Here is a 16100-nt window from a genome sequence, read left to right on the forward strand (position 1 = left end):
CTTCACAACACCCCTGGAAATTGGTGAGTAAATACTATTATTCCCATTTTACAGATGTTGAAACTGAAAGGTTACAAGTCTGTGGCAGAACCAGGATTAGCATTCCTGATTCCCAGTGTTGTGCTCACTCCTCAAGACTACACTGCTTTATAGGATTTTTTTAAATCTATTTCTGTGACAGGTAAAATACCCATTTATAAAGCCACATTTTTAAAAAGTAGGTGACCACCTGAATATGCTAAAAACATGTATTTTACTGCATGTCTAAACTATTGCTGCAACTGCCACTGTACTTACAAATGGGGCGATTAATTAGTCATTTGCATGTGTAATCTCTGAATTTGCACATGCAGTCATAGCAATTGCACATGCAAATGTGGGTGCAAAATTGCATACAAATTTTATATGCACTAATCTTATGTGTTGCTTTTTTATCACCTATAAAGTCTATGAGACATAAGCATCAAAGAAAATTGCTGAAGGAGAAAGAATACAACAGTTTCATTTGTTTTGCGCCATGTGAGTAAAGGTCACTTTCATCTTCTTTAATTACTTTTCTGCAGAATTATGTCAGAAGTACACTTAAAAACATGGTTTTACACTTTGACCTTTACAAAATAGATTGGGGGGGGGAAAATCACTGTGACAGAAACTGCAGCAGCATAATATTGTTGAGATAACAGTTACGTTCTTGGTACATTTTGCAGCTATTTATACTGAATGAATTCAATTTTTTGTCATTGTTTCAACAGCCCTGTTTGCAATAACCAAAACTACTTTGAAATATATATTTAATTTCTTCTTTGAGGTGGCCTCAGCATATTCCCACTTGTAGAATGAGGCCCTCTTGTGCCCCTGAGCTTTGGAACCTACTAGAAAGCCGTGCCTGTTGGGAAAACATGAGTGCCCTCCTCATGGCATGAAACTTTTAGAACCAAGGTTATAAGAAGCTGTGTGAACTCCAACTGCCTATGTTCCTTCCATTCTGCGGTAAGATGCAGGTGGAGAGACCTTCCCTTCAAGCCAAGGAATTTGGGAGAGGGTGAATTTACAAGACTTTCCTAATTCATTAATACTAGTTTTTAAAGCTTTTATTTAGTTTTAGATTCCCAGACCAACTCCAGCTCAATTCCAGGACATCATGTCCGATCTGGACCCCAAAGGTTTGAAAAAATGTCTGGTGTAAATGGTGTATCTCATACTCTCCATCTTCCCAGACTTGTGTCCACATACCTGTTGTCTAATGTGCCTTGGAAAAGTCCTTCCCCTCAACTGTTGTTTGGCTTGCTGTGTTTTTACATATCAGGCCTGAAAGGACAGGCAGGCCTGGATCCAGGCTTTCCTGATGTTAGAGACATTATGAGCTAGATCACTGGTCCAATTCAGGTCAGGGCACAATTCCCTTGCCAAATTCAGCCTTTAAGCCCACTCCAACTGGAAAGAAGAAGCCTTCATTTTCAGGTCTGGTACCATCATCCAGAACCAAATCAATGGAACACTCTGTTTCTGGTCCCATGGCTGCTCTGGTGTGAGAAAAACTAACTTTGTTGTCTGGGTCTTGTTGGTGCGAAGGTACACTCAATGTCAAGCAGTTTCTCAGCAGGGACCTACTGATGCTACCAGTGCATCTCTCTCAGTACTAGCAATTATGTCAGCACCAGGAAGACCTCTGTCTAAACCTCACCCTGTTGGTGTCAAGCTCTTCTCAGATTCAAGGTCACACTTGGGCAGAGCATTCCAATTGTGGAGACCTCTGGTCCACTTTCCATAAGGATTAGTGGAGCTCAAAAGGAGTTCTTCATGCAGCTGACACAGCTAAGGTAGTATTGATGGCTTGCCTCCACAATGTTTCCATCACAGAAATCTGCAGGGCTGATACCTGGAATTCTGTTTGCACCTTTACTCAGCACCACTTTCTTGATTTGGCATCCAGATCTGATGTATGATTATGAAGACAGTTCTACAGTAGTTGTATAATTAAAATGCCTCAGTCTATTCTTCTAGAGTTTGTACTGCTTAGTAGACTCCCACAAGTGGAAAAACATAGAGGCCACCTCAGAGAAGAAGCTAATATACGGAAAGGGTGACAGATATTTGTTGGCAGATCACGACAATAAAAGATGGGTAACTGGTCTAAAGAAGTACTTCTGTGCTGTACTCTATCAAACATTGCAACGGACAGTTCCATTATGGGCTCAGACTTGCTCCTGCTGAAGTCACTTGCAACACTTCCACCCATCTGTAGTAATATGACTTCTCAAAATGCCATTCTTTGTGATTTTTTAAGTTGTTGCAATGTCCAAAATGTAAGAAAGCAAACCTGACATTTGGAGAGCAGCAAGTGAGTTATACAGACCTATATGGCTTTTCTTCTGCTCTCTTGGAGCCTGGAAAATCCCCGTTTTCATTCCACCATTTCTCAGATCTCAAGTTGAACTTCTTTTCCTTGTGGCTGAGGAAAGCAATGTGGGACTGGCTTCGGAGCTCATCAGCACCATTCTTAAGAATGACACTTCTTTCCTGATCTCAGAAGCTAAACATTCTATTTCCACACTGCACTCATCCCCTGCCAGCCCAGAGACTGAACTCAGCTCTCTAGCATGGCAATGCACAGCACTAACCCTGAATAGACTGGGATGGCTGAAATCCTGTTATTTAGTAATAGGATGGTCTTGTACACCACTTTGATTGCAAGTGCATTTAAGTATGAGGTATTGTTTGATGGTACCTTTTCAAATAAATGTACATTTACATTTGCAATCAGAGGTCTTTTGGATAAGATCTTCAAAATGAAGGTCCGATCTGCTTTGCCTGAACATTGAATATTCCACGGTGCTTTGTGTAAGAGTAAGAGTTTGATCTGGTGACTTGATCAAACTTCACACCCACACACTTCGGAGTAATGTGCTGGGCACTGTCCACTGACCTCCACAACAGAGGTGGCTGCGTTCTGTGGTGCATTACATTTGTAAGGCAAGATCCTGCTCATGCTGCTCTCATTGAGCGCAGAATTAAGCACTATTCTGTAAAGCCCTTTGGGACACTTGGAGATGAACTGCTCTATAAATTATTATTGTTTAACCAGAAGAACCAGGCCAGAACTTGCACTAGTATTTTCTCATGACACAGGTGGCCGGACGCTGAAATGTCATGGGTGAGTTGCAAGACCACACATCAGTGACATCAGGGTACCACGAGCTGCGCTCAAGTGTCATATGTCCAAGGATCACAGTCGATCCAGTAAAGGTGGTCACCGGTCAATTCGAAGTGGGCATATATTGTTGTCCGATGGGGCTCAGTCATGGTCCAATTGATGCAAGTCAGTGGTTCAGAGGCCCAACTGAGCATGGGATCCTCCCTTTGGTCCAGGCTGAAGTATGCCCCCAAACTCGGCCTCTTCCCAAACGGGTTCCCTAGGGTGACCTCTTCATCTGAGGGGGTCGCAGTCAGAATCTCTGGTTGCTTGGCCATTCGGGTTAGGGTTCTTGGGTGCCTCATCTGCTTCCTCAAACAGGTCTCCCTCAAAGGCTACTTCAGGGTGTTGGGACCCCCAGGTTCACAGCACGCAGGACCTCTGCGAATCCCCTCCAGTCACGACCTAAAATGACAGGATAAGCTAGCCTCGGTCCCAGGCCTACCATCATGGCCTGCATCTCCCCCTTCACCATCACGGTGACCCGAGCCTTGGGGTAGGGCTTCACATCCCTACCCCAGAGAGTAAAGTGTGAGTAATTTGTCAGTACATTAGCACTGCTGGATACAAATATACATACTGACAAGCAATCAGTTATGGAACATTTGTGGTCCAACCCTACTTGCAGATATTCACATTTTTGTCATCAAAAATTGGACCAACCTATAAGCTTGAGAGGCTGGCAGTAGCCTCTGTGCCAGACCATTGTTCTTCCAAGATATTGCTGTCATCTAGGTAATGAATCGAGCCAGATACTCAGGTTGATCTCCAAAGTGGGGAGGGATGTAACTAAAAGTGAGGGGCTGTAGCCAAACAGGTACTAACCTGAGCCACACAATGGAGTTTTACTGGTCCAGAGAATCTGTCCCCATGTATTCATTCTCTCCTTTAGACCAACCTTCCTGTGATTTCCACATTGAAAGGCAACACCCAGATGCCCTTGATCCATGGAAAGACAAACTTCCACTATCTCCCCCCACATCTGATCTTGCACCCTCTATAGAGACTGCCCAAATACATTCTTTATTTCCTCTACCATCATGAAACTCAGCCTCATTTTAAGTAAACTAATGTAACTGTAAAATAAATAGTTTATGATGTGAATAATATTATTTTCATTCTATGTTCCATTTCCAACCTTCAAAGTATGAAAACTGTACTTGTATTTTAATTTATTTTATAGAAAGACTATTTTTTGAGATGGTGGAAAGTCCCTGATCTGTCATGATATATATATAGCTCTGCTGTAAGCACAACCACAGATATGGAAAGTCTACTTACAGCCAGCTCAGCAATGAATACAGATTCATGAAACTCAGAAGGAAGGGTATGGTAAAAATTCTGCTTCCTAGGTTCCATGAAGAGAGCAACTGAAATATTCATGTTACATGGGCTTTGCTTTTTGTTTTCCTTCAGAAAGAATGATTTTAGATATTGGTGTGATTTGTTTAGATAAATTATTTTAAGGATTAATGGATGGTTCAGGTAATTAGTACAGAGATATAGGACTTCATCTTCCTCCCACTGAAATAAATGGCAAAATTAATTGACTTCAGTGATACAGGATTGGGCCAAAAGACCCACTACTACACCTCTAATGTCATTGATTCAAATCCAGACAAGGTCCATAATATCCAGAACAAAGCAAATGGTGGGGGGAATATTTCTGTAAATTCTGAATCAATTTTCAATTAGACTATGTCCACACCCCTTTCCACAAACACTCATGGGAACCATTTTTTGTTCACACAAATGTTTAGGAATTACTATTTTTGACCAAAATTGGTTTTCACATGCAAACATGGGTATTCGTGAACAAATGTCGATATTTGCTACTCATGACAGAACTGCTTATCCCCTGTTTATAAAGTTTCAGTCATCTTATCAAGGAGCAGAAACAATACCATGTGACGGAGGTGACCAGCCATACACCACAAGTAACCAATAGCAGATATAGCGGAAATGAACAAACATCAGGCTGAGATACACTTGCATAAATTATTTCTTGAACAATTATGAATAAATAAATTAACAAAAATCACATATTGTTCACAGATAATTCATTAACAGAAAAAGAACTATATTCATTGGATAAATTGTTCACTGTGAATAGTGCCCATCCATAGTTTTATCAGTCTATCTTTTGGTTTTCTATAGCACCTATCACCATAATATCTGAGTAGTGATCAGAACTCATTACTATCTGAGGGCTGTTTGATGGCCAACATCAAATGAGCTGTTAGCCTCAAACACTGTCCTGGTAAACTAGATGTTCTCATCACACACACAGCAATTGGCACCACAGTTGACTGTCCCAGCAGAAAGCACAAGACTGAATGAGCAAAAGATTAAATTACCTGTACATAGTTTTTCCAGGTCAGGGCCAATGAACAGGAATAATGTCGAAAAGCCTGCCATACTGCAATATGGTTAAAGAGAAAACCTGAGTTTCCAGTGCAGTCAACTCATCAACTTTCACCAGTGCTATGAAAAGATAAATGATGTTATTTTTAGGCACAATACACCAATCATAAAAATAAATATTACATCATAAACATGCAGACATATCCAACCTTCAAAAACATATGTGACACAACATAATGTTACCCAGGTAAAAAATGGACAAGGAATTAGAGCTTTAATAAAAGAACCCAGGAAAACACAAAGAGATGGGTAAGGCCAGGTACAATTCAGTTCAAATTAAATGAATAGTTTCGGCTGAGTAAAAATGAGGACTTTTTTTTACAAAAGTCGAAATGACATTCAAAACATTTTGTTCAACCCAAAAGAATTTTTTTCAGTTTTTTGTTTCAGCAAATGAAAAAAAAAACTGTTCAGAACTAACCAAATTTAAAAAAAAAAAATCATTTCAGCCACCAAACCACAAAGTCAATTTGCTCAGCTCTAGTTAGAAACCCTGATCTGGGAAACAGTTTTTGTTACATTTCTGATGTTTTAACTATTGCTCTGTGACTAAGGTATAAAGCTGTCTCTGTAAAAACAGACCTGTCTGTCTACTGTTCAGAGATACTGAAGTAATAACTGATCCATTATAACATGGAAAAAGAAAGCCTAAAGTGGTTAGTGAAGCAGCCGCAATAGCAGCAGCTTTAGCAGCTGTAACTGCTTCAGCAGTAGCAATTTTTGCAGCATGACCACGAACATCATCAAGAAGCCAAGCAGAGATTCTTGTTGCAGGTAATGGAATGGATAATGCCACATCTCCTCCCACATCTATGGAAGGAGGATTCCTAAATAAAATGACAACTAAGGATGACATAGAGTGTGTATACAGAGATCTCTGATTGCACGTTGGTGGTCCCATGACCATTGGGTACTCAGGCTGGCCCTATGCCTGACTAGGAAGCCTCAAGCAGTATGATGATGTATACCTCTGAAAGTTATTATGAATTACACAAAGCACCCATTTGGAATGGACCAGGGCTTAAGAAGGAAGAAAATCACAGGTAATTCTGAACAGAAAAGTTTTCCACAGCTCTCACCCTTGATCACTCATTCTGGGATCTCTTCAACTGTTGGCTAAAGCTAGAAACATATTACCGTGAGGAAATAGTGTAGTTAGTTGTCCTGGAACAATTCTGTATAGTGCTGCTGGCAGGACCCAAGGAGTGGATTTGTCACCATCAGGCAAATACTTCAAATGTGATGATATGCTTAGAGGAGAAATTAGTGGGGGCCAGTCTGGACTGCAGGACTGTGTGGTTCAGCTGGGAATAAACTAAGGTTAAGACTTATGCCCCCAGAGCATGTCCTGATGGTGAGCAAAGGGATAACAACTAAATATGGGACTAGTATCACTCCAGGGGCTGATGAGCAGATGCTGGATGCGGGGTCCCCCAACCCGGGGTCTGAGTGGGGGCGAAGAACTGCCTCCATTAGCAGAACCTTCAGCCACTGTTCCCTTTCTTTAATAGTTCTGGGCTGGAACTCGCAACAGATCCTACACTGGTCCTTTTGGCGACCTTCCCCTAGGCACCTTAGACAAGAAGCATGGGGGTCACTCTTTGGCATGTGCTTAGCACAGACCTCACAGGTTTTGAAACCCGGGGACCGTGAAATACCCCAGTTCCCAGGAGTTGGAAGTGGGGGAACCCCCAACTAACTCTAACTAACTACTATACACTAACTACAGAGAACTATATAAAAAAAACAGAGATAAAGGCACTTGCTAAGCAAGGGCTATGGGATGTTTCAGCTAACCATCACTGGTGGTAAGAAGGAACTGAGGAGGTGGTGGGTTGACCCGACGGAGGCTGCTATGGGAAAAATCTGAGGAAAAATCTGAGGAACTGAGTAGGTGGTGGGTGACCCAATGGAGGCTGCTATGGGAAAAATCTTCCCAGCTACTGTGCACGTGTGCATGCACAGACCTGATTGGAATGGACATGAACAAGCACTCGAAGAAGAAACAGTAGCTCCAGGAACAGGAAACAAGACCACCTGGAAGAAGTCTGGCCTCTAAACTCACAACTTGGGTCTAGGTGAGAAATCCTGAGCTGGGAACATTTTTGTTGCATTTCTGATGTTGTGTGGACTGTTGCTCTGTGGCTGGGATACAAAGTTCTTCCTCAGAAAAGGAATATGACTGACTGACCCTACATTGGTTGTGCTAAATAGCTCCACCAACCTACCATACCAAATCCTGCAAACTACTGAGTGACACTTGCTTCCAAATTACTTCAGCAGGAATTCTGAGTGCACTCAACTGTCCCTGAAGACAGTTAGGGGCACCCACCAGAACGCACTCAGTACTACAACTGGGTGAATAATGGATTTTTCAGATAGCTGGCAATTACCAAAAAAAAAAAAATTGGTGGGGGAAGGTTAATTTTGTGTTGACACAAAAACTGTGAATTTTCTAAGTTTTCAGCAAATCAAAAAGTTTTTAAAAAATCATTTCAGGTCAAAGAAAATGTTTTAATTTTGAGTGTTTCTTAATATTTGAAGAACACTTCAAAGCTAAGTCATTAAAAACCAAAAAAATCAAAATGTTCCATTTAAAAATGCTGAAATGAAATATTTTTACTTTTTCAGAATATTTCTTGAGGGAGGGGGCTGGTTTTGACACAAACAATTTAGCGACACAGACACAAATTTGCAAACCATTTTGGTGTCATCAAATCTGCATTTTTTTCTGAAAAAAGTTTCAGTTGAAAAATTTCACCCAGCTCTACTCAGCAGCTTGAAAGATTGGGCCCTTTATTACCAGTTCGCCTTGAGTGATCTAACTTCAGTGGAAAATGACAGTGCACAAAAAATCTCTCTGAAGACACTTGGCACCTTGCAGGCTGAAATTAATCCTAAAGGCACTGGAGATAGCTGAACCCTTCAGAAGGCCCTGGAATTGTAAGCTTTAACTGAGAATGAAGGTCAGTTAATTATACTGCAGAAAAGCTATATACACACACACACACACAGGTATGTCAGTACAGAACTGTTCCATACAGCACTTTTAAGTAACAATATTTAGCTGTTATTCGGCTACATTTTCTAGAGTGTTGGTAAGCCTGATTTTAAAAGACCCAAGTAATGAGGTGTCCATCACTTTTCTAGGGAGACTATGTCACAGACTAAGACATTTGTGTAAAGAAGTTTTTCCTAATATTCAGTCTAACCTGTCTTTTTATTACTTCCATTTCTTTACTCCTAGTTCCATGTCTATGTACCACATCAAATAATTCCTCTTTCCCCCTTGGTGTTTATACCTTACAAATATCTGTAGACTATTTTCAGGTTCATTGCCTCTTCAAAGACACAAACTCTTCATCTTCATTTACCCAACCTATATAGATTCTCTTAAAGTTTCTTCATAAATCAATCCCTTCAACCCACTCATCATTTTGGTTGCTCTTCTCTGAACTCCTGCAAGATCATCAATTAATGTATGGTTACATGCCATTTCTGTGCCAGAGAACAGATACAAATTAGTCTTTTAATCAAATGTGAAAATATTAACTCTGATATACACAGAGAAACACAGTGGGCTTTTTTCACTGCTGAGTTGCATCCCAGGTGATCCTATTGAGCCAAGTCCATTCCTAGTGTAACTCTGCTAAACTCAATACAATTTCACCATGGATTAATTTTGTCCATGGGATTGTATGGGGTGTATGTCATTGCTGAATTTGATCCATTTAATTCATATGGCTGCGGCTAAATGAAATTCAGTGTCTCTAATAAAAATGTACTAATGGAAAGAAAACATTTTTCTGAATTAGTGATAATTTCTGAGTAAGCTTTACTTTTGATTTAAATTGATTAATATTGATATGCTTTATAAGTCCAATTATCAAATTAAACACAAAATTATAAGAGATTGAACTGCGCTGTCTGAACCATTGTCACATAATTGCACTCTAGTGGCCTGATTTTCATAGGTTCTGAGTAGAGCTGAGCAGTTTGCAAAATTTGCGTGGAGGCTGAAACCACTCAGCTCACCAGACGGTGATCTGACTCAGATCAGCACACAAGTCTATAAAGTTAAAAACCACACATCAGGTTAAATATTCAAAAACTTTTAAGATATGCTTTGTTTTTCTCATGTCCTTCAATTTCTAGATTATAGAAGCCAAGGTATCACATGCAACAAATAGAATTGTGGTGGCTATGCCATGGCAAAATTAGGCCAATGGTATCTGTACAACAGGTTTTCATTGAACTGTAAAGGAAATTGCTCATGTAAGGTACTAGTGAAAGGGTTTCACCCCTGCAGACTTGTATTCTGATCTGGCTCAGCTCACAACCTGGTGAGATGAGTAGTTTCAACCGCCATATAATACCAACTGCTGAAGAGGGTTCCAAGACTCAAAAATAGTCTTTAGCAAAGAGATTATGGGAGTGTTGGTTTGACATTTTTATAGCAGAGGGATGGGTTAAACAAATGACCAGGGAGGAAACCACACAGTTTATCCAGAGCAGTTGAAGAATAATCAGATTGCTTGATGCTATCATTTTATCTCCAGGTTCTTTAAAACACTCAACATTTCACATCATGCTTCACGCAAAAATTGATTATCTGTTCAAATAAAAATATCTCTGTGGTATATAAACAACCTTTATCTTAAATACAGCAGCATAATGGTATTATAATATTATATAGTATTATATCTTAGATATGAGAGATAAAGAGCTACAATTTCTAATTAATGAGCCACAGGGGGATGTTTGTAAATTTCAATGTCCTGTGATCCTAAAGGGAAAACAAACTTCACTCTAGAGTTTACTTCTAGCAGAGAATCTTTCCTGGAGGCTTTCTACACTCTTTCCAGTCAGCTTTATTACATGTAAAGAGCTTCCTGTTGCTACATGAAAACTATATTTCAGTCTGGATTTCTGAAAACAGGGTAGGGATGGAGCTGATGATCATGTTTATTTGCATTTACACAACTCCATCAGAGACAATAAGGCAGCCAAAATAACCAAGAGTTAGATCTAGTCCATTTGGGCAATACCTGGAACAACCAAAAAGTTAGACCTAATCCATGGAACAGTGCTTTTAAAATAAATCACCCAAATCTTTGAAGTATATATATTCGTGACACAGGGAGAATGTGTTGTTTGGAGTGATATACTATGGGACAGAGAACTTTTACCCATAAATCTTTGGAGCATAAAGCAGAGGGACTAATGGTAAGGCCTGTTTCTTTCTATTCATTCCTGTGTCAGAAAATTAAACCAATCACCAAAGGAGAGAGCTTTCTTGTTAGCATTCAGAATGGTTCCTCCTCCTTTTACATCAGTTGCTAAGTGAATGTCATATATTATTTTCATTTCCCCCCTTCCCGATTCTGCTTGGTGACATCTGTAAGTCCAGACATCCACAGACTTCACTGAAAGTCCTCAGAATTAAGGGTCTTATCCAAAACCCTTTGAAGTCAGTAGAAAAACTACCTCTGACCACTGTGCACTTTGAATCAAGCCCTTACCTTGGTGTCATTGAGAACAGAATCTGAGTTTTAGATTGTAGGAACCTCTCCAGATCTTGGTGCTCTGTAGTGTTTCCTGGTTGTTGTGAAAGGCCCAAAAGCTCATAAAATACAGGAAGTGACATGCCTTGATTTTTACATCAGTTTATTGGCCGCATATAGGCGTCTAGAGTAGACCGAGGGAACATTGTTAAGGCACCGACATCCCAACACTCACACACTATCATCAGATCCCCCTTTCTGTCACAAGTTGAAGGACGCTCTAAGAGCAGTACTTTTCCTAAAATGTTCATTGTATTATTGAATAGATCCCAGATGCAAGGCTGCGAGAAAATAAGTGCTTGCATATGCCTTCTGCATATCCCAGTTACCGGGCAGGCGTGTAATAAGCGCTCCTAAGGACTGAGAGAAATAAGGAGTTTAGACCTTCTGAACACAGTGGTTCTCTCCAGCTGTCACTTCAAAACTATTCTCTCTTGCTCTTGTCTTCCTCACAGCTGCTCGGATCGCTTCAGATTTCCAGACGCAGAAGTGTGTCAAACGCGGGTGTCTCCTGTGTGGCTTTTCTGTGATAGGTTGTCAGCACTTCTGAGGCTGCTTCTCACAAACGCTTGCCCACCTTTCAGATCTTACTGATTGCCTCAGTGCAGTATATCCACAAAACACAACTCTTCTTTTTGTCTTCCGCAGTCAGGTCGGTTTTTTCAAATGCATGCTGAGGATTTTCTGTAGCAAAGAATCCATCCCTACGCTTTCCATGTTAGTCAAACAAACCTAGAATATAGTGACATATTTCAGCAACTTTTAATTGCAATGTAGCTGCAACCCGAAGGGTTAATTAAGTAATCCTGCTGCTGAAAAGCGCACGGCCAATGTGACACTTACATTAGAAATCAGATGCCCTTTCAATCAAAAATTTAAATAAATAAGTAAATAAAATAAAGTACAAAATTGCTGGGTCTGCTGAATTTTATCCCCAAATTATTTTTCATCATTTTTCAATCCAGCTATATTATTTATAGTTTTATAATTCATGGGGAAATTCCAGCTTACCTCCCCCCCCCTCAAAAAAGTTAAATATTAGCGCAAATAGTGTTCTAGGTGTAACGTCTGATCAAATGGCTAAACACCAAATTATTTTTCTATTTTCTTAGTACTTTTCGTACCAAGGCAGGAGATAAAAGACCTTCTTTACAGGGTGTATTATCGTAAACACTGACCACCAGCAGCTGCAGATGTTAAATGTAAGAATCACCAAAATATCAACATTTTAACTGCAATATTCTGAAGAGAAGGAAAAGAGGAAAGGAAGGTCTCAAAGCAGCCGCTGCCTGCTGCACGTCCACTGGTTTCACTGGTTAGGGTGTCTGCGGGATAGAGATAAGCCGTGGGTGCAACAACTAAGCTAACATTAATTATTTAGAGAGAAGTATTTGTCACTTTGCAAAAGTGATAATGCTATCTGTTGGGCTGGGCTGTTCGAAGAACAGGGCTGGCAATGTAAATGTTGCCAGACTTTCAGTTATGGTCATTCTTCACTTCATATGCCATAACAATTAAGATATAGGCAGAGCAGTATTCAGTGCAAAATATGAGTTTCGGATAAGCGCTTCATTTTTAGAACTCCTCTAACGTATTCCTCATTAAAACAAAAAACTAAATAACCAAAAACCTACGTAATGGGCCCCGAAAACGTGATAGGACAAATACATCCTGTGACTTTCTATCTCAGCTGGGTATCCCTGGCAAGAATTGAAGAAATATACTTTGTATGCACTGCAAACCAGTTTTCTGTGTATAAACAAAGCTACCTACAGACGATTAAGATAAACTCATTTGCACCGTCGATATTAATTCATACTTTAAGGGAAAGAGATATTTAAATGACAGCTCTCTGGCTCTCGATGAATGATCTATCAAAAATGAAAGTTTGAAATGTCAAAAACACACATTTCGGTTTTAGTGTTGCAAGAGGAAAAACTAGCTCAATTATTTCAATTAGCTACTAGATCTGGAAAGTTTCATTTATTTGTCAGCAATTTACAAGTTAATTTCCGGGTTGGTGTCATCATAATTTCTGTCTTTTTGAATGTCCAATGACTCAAAAAGATAATGATATTCTCCACATGTGAAGTTTTAGCATTTTTGATAATAATTGCCCATTTTCTGGAAGCCAAAACCTAAATAGGAAACAGCTTTGAATACACTATTTGCCCAGAGTTCTTGAGTCTGTGTCATTTGCTGAAGTATTTTTAAAATACTTCATTTTTACTATACCGTCTTGCTGGAGTTACACTGTTTACGTCACTAGGGAGTCAAATAGTCAAGTATTTGATATCCTGTTTATACAGAGTCATCACATCGACAAGAGTGTCGGTGTCTCTACATCTATTTCAAAATTGCTATTTATTCTTTAAAAGGTAGAGACGCTTTTTTATAACAATGATGCCCTTTTTCTGATCCTTTGAACTTTTTTAAAAATTATAGTTCGACTTCTGTTAAAATGTGAGGTAATTCTGTACCTTATATTAAATGTTGAGTAACTGTTTATGTTCCAGGGGAAAATAAGAGTATAGGAAGACAACCAGTATTCTGAACATTTGAAATATTTACCATATGGAGCCATAACGTGTATGCCCCGTGCACCCCGAGATCCATTGGAAGAATGTGGTTTTGAGCCTGTAAATCCTAATCAGAGACTCAGTTAGTGACTCTCTTTTATTTACTGAGATAACTGGCATAAACCAAAATGAACATCTAATCCGTTATACAATGCAAAGGGCACTGGAAACTGCAGTCATTCTGCAAAGTGGTACTTGTGCTGACCTTTGCATTGATAAACAATTAAATTTTTTAGTAGTTAACAAAGAGAATCTTAATATAATTATGCCACTATAGAAACGTAACATAAACCTACCTCTAAAAATAAGTCAGCATAAAGAGCCATGTGAATTCTACGTGCAAATCTAAGCAAGATTTAATATGATAGGAACAGGAAACCGATTACCCTACGATTCTCGGGAAAAAATACAACCAAAACTATAGCTTCCATGACATTTCAAAGTAAAAGTTCCTCAGGAAATAGAATGCTAAGAAATCTGACATCAGTAGGATGATTTTCATGTTTACCTTCTTTCAAACAAGTTGTCCATCAAACAGATATTTAGTTGTTCCCAGCAGTCAAATATTTTGACAGGTAGAACCAAAAGAGGAGACAAACAATATTTCCTTCCTAAAATAAGCATTAAACAAATTGTATTACTAGTTATTTAATGCACATACCCCTAGGGGTACAAAGAGGTCTTCCAGGGGGTACATCAACTCATCTAGATATTTGCCTCCTTTTACAACAGGCTATGTAAAACGCACTAGTGAAGTCAGTACCAACTAAAATTTCATGCAATTACTTGTTTATACTGCTCTATATACAATACACTGAAATGTAAGTACAAAATTTATATTCCAATTGATTTACTTTGTAGTTATATGGTAAACGTGAGAAAGTAAGCAATTGTTCTGTAATAGTGTGCTGTGACACATTTGTATGTGTATGTCTGATTTTGTAAGCAAGTAGTTTATAAGTGAGGTGAAACTTGTGGTACAAGACAAATCAGACCCCTGAAAGGGGTGCAGTAGTCTGACAAGGTTGAGAGCCACTGCTTCAGCGAATTGTTCCTCCTCCCCACACATATGGTTCATTATTAAAACAATATATTTCAAAAAAATCACATCCCTGGTTGAGTGTTTTGGCGAATGTTCCAAAACAAGAAACGGGGTAAGACTTATAGATAGACTACCAACAATAAGGTAGATGCTGACCAAATCCAGATTATTTTATTTCATTACTTAGAGCAATATATGCTTAATTCAATATATAGTGACAAGCGCATTTTCAAACACCCGCTAATTTACTTAAGCAAATCATACAGATCACATTTTGTAATTACATATACATGGGTCTTTTTCTCTGTTTTTTTAAAGCGATCTTGCTCCGGGACAGTCTAGTTCCTTGCACTTACCTTCTCCGAAACTTTATTTTACCGTCATTTGTTACCCTGAAACGTAATAAAAGGGTTACTTCATTATATTCTACATTTTCATTCCTACAATGTCACAATAAAGGACTAACTTTCGTTTCTTAACATTTACAGATGCACACTACTGATAACAGAAATATTATCAAGCACACGGGTGAAACAAAAGCTTTCAGAGATCCGATTTGATGCATATAAATCATCCAATCCTTAAAAACCTGGTCGGGCGTGCTTGATTCATGTGGTGGTAAAAAATACGCATGAAATTAAGCAGTCCTATGACCAGAAGACGTCCACTGACAGAATCATCTGGGGTTGAATTGTGTTAACTGGAAGCTGCTGATTCCTTCAGCTTCACCGTGAGGACTGAGCCCTGAAACGCAGACTGTGTCCATTTCCTCTGCAGGTTTCCCCAAACCATGTTTCGCGAGCCTTTTTTTTTTCGTAGTGACTAATCGGATGTCTTGGAAGCGATTTGTTTTTTCCAATTGCCCTTGTGCGAGCCCCGTTCAGGACTCCTTAACCCTTTCGACGCTTTGGACTCGAGAAGTAGGTCCAAGGCTTTATTTCTTGGGGCTGACCCAGGTCCCCGCTTCGTGGAGCTTTAAGGGATTGAAATAACAGGAGAAACTTCAGGACTCCCAGAAAACTCCAATCCTTATGAAATAAAACTTAAATAAAATAAAAACATTGATTCAGATCTTCTAGTAGTATATATTTCGGTTTAGACACAGCAACGGGGTGTCGGATTATGCCGGCAGGCATAACCAAAACACCTACCTATTACCCACCCTCTCCCATTTAAATATAGCTGATCCTCTTCCAAGAACGAACCGTACTCATAAAACTTTCTCAGCTGTATTTGACAGTTAGAAAGAAAAGGAGAGGTTTTAAACTGAGGTTTCTAACAATCTCTCTCCGTGTCAG

At 39.4% G+C, this 16100-nt stretch overlaps 2 long non-coding RNA genes across 2 annotated transcripts in view; both read right to left on the reverse strand.

The window, feature by feature from the left end:
* Positions 1-517: 517 nt before the first annotated feature.
* LOC311519713 lies at positions 518-13829 on the reverse strand. The gene is made up of 4 exons (XR_014711358.1): positions 13753-13829; positions 11140-11913; positions 5551-5677; positions 518-3598 (listed from the first exon to the last, which is right to left on the reverse strand). It is a non-coding gene; the product is annotated as an uncharacterized lncRNA (long non-coding RNA).
* A 1277-nt stretch (positions 13830-15106) lies between these two features.
* The window catches only part of LOC311519706, a 49464-nt gene continuing 48470 nt past the window's right edge, over positions 15107-16100 (reverse strand). Inside the window, exon 6 of the long non-coding RNA XR_014711355.1 lies at positions 15107-15194. This is a non-coding gene — a long non-coding RNA (uncharacterized lncRNA). The remainder of the gene's footprint in view (positions 15195-16100) is intronic.

The sequence above is a fragment of the Lepidochelys olivacea genome (genome assembly GCF_965140295.1).
Source record: "Lepidochelys olivacea isolate rLepOli2 genome assembly, chromosome: 1".
Classification (NCBI taxonomy): Eukaryota; Metazoa; Chordata; order Testudines; family Cheloniidae; genus Lepidochelys; species Lepidochelys olivacea.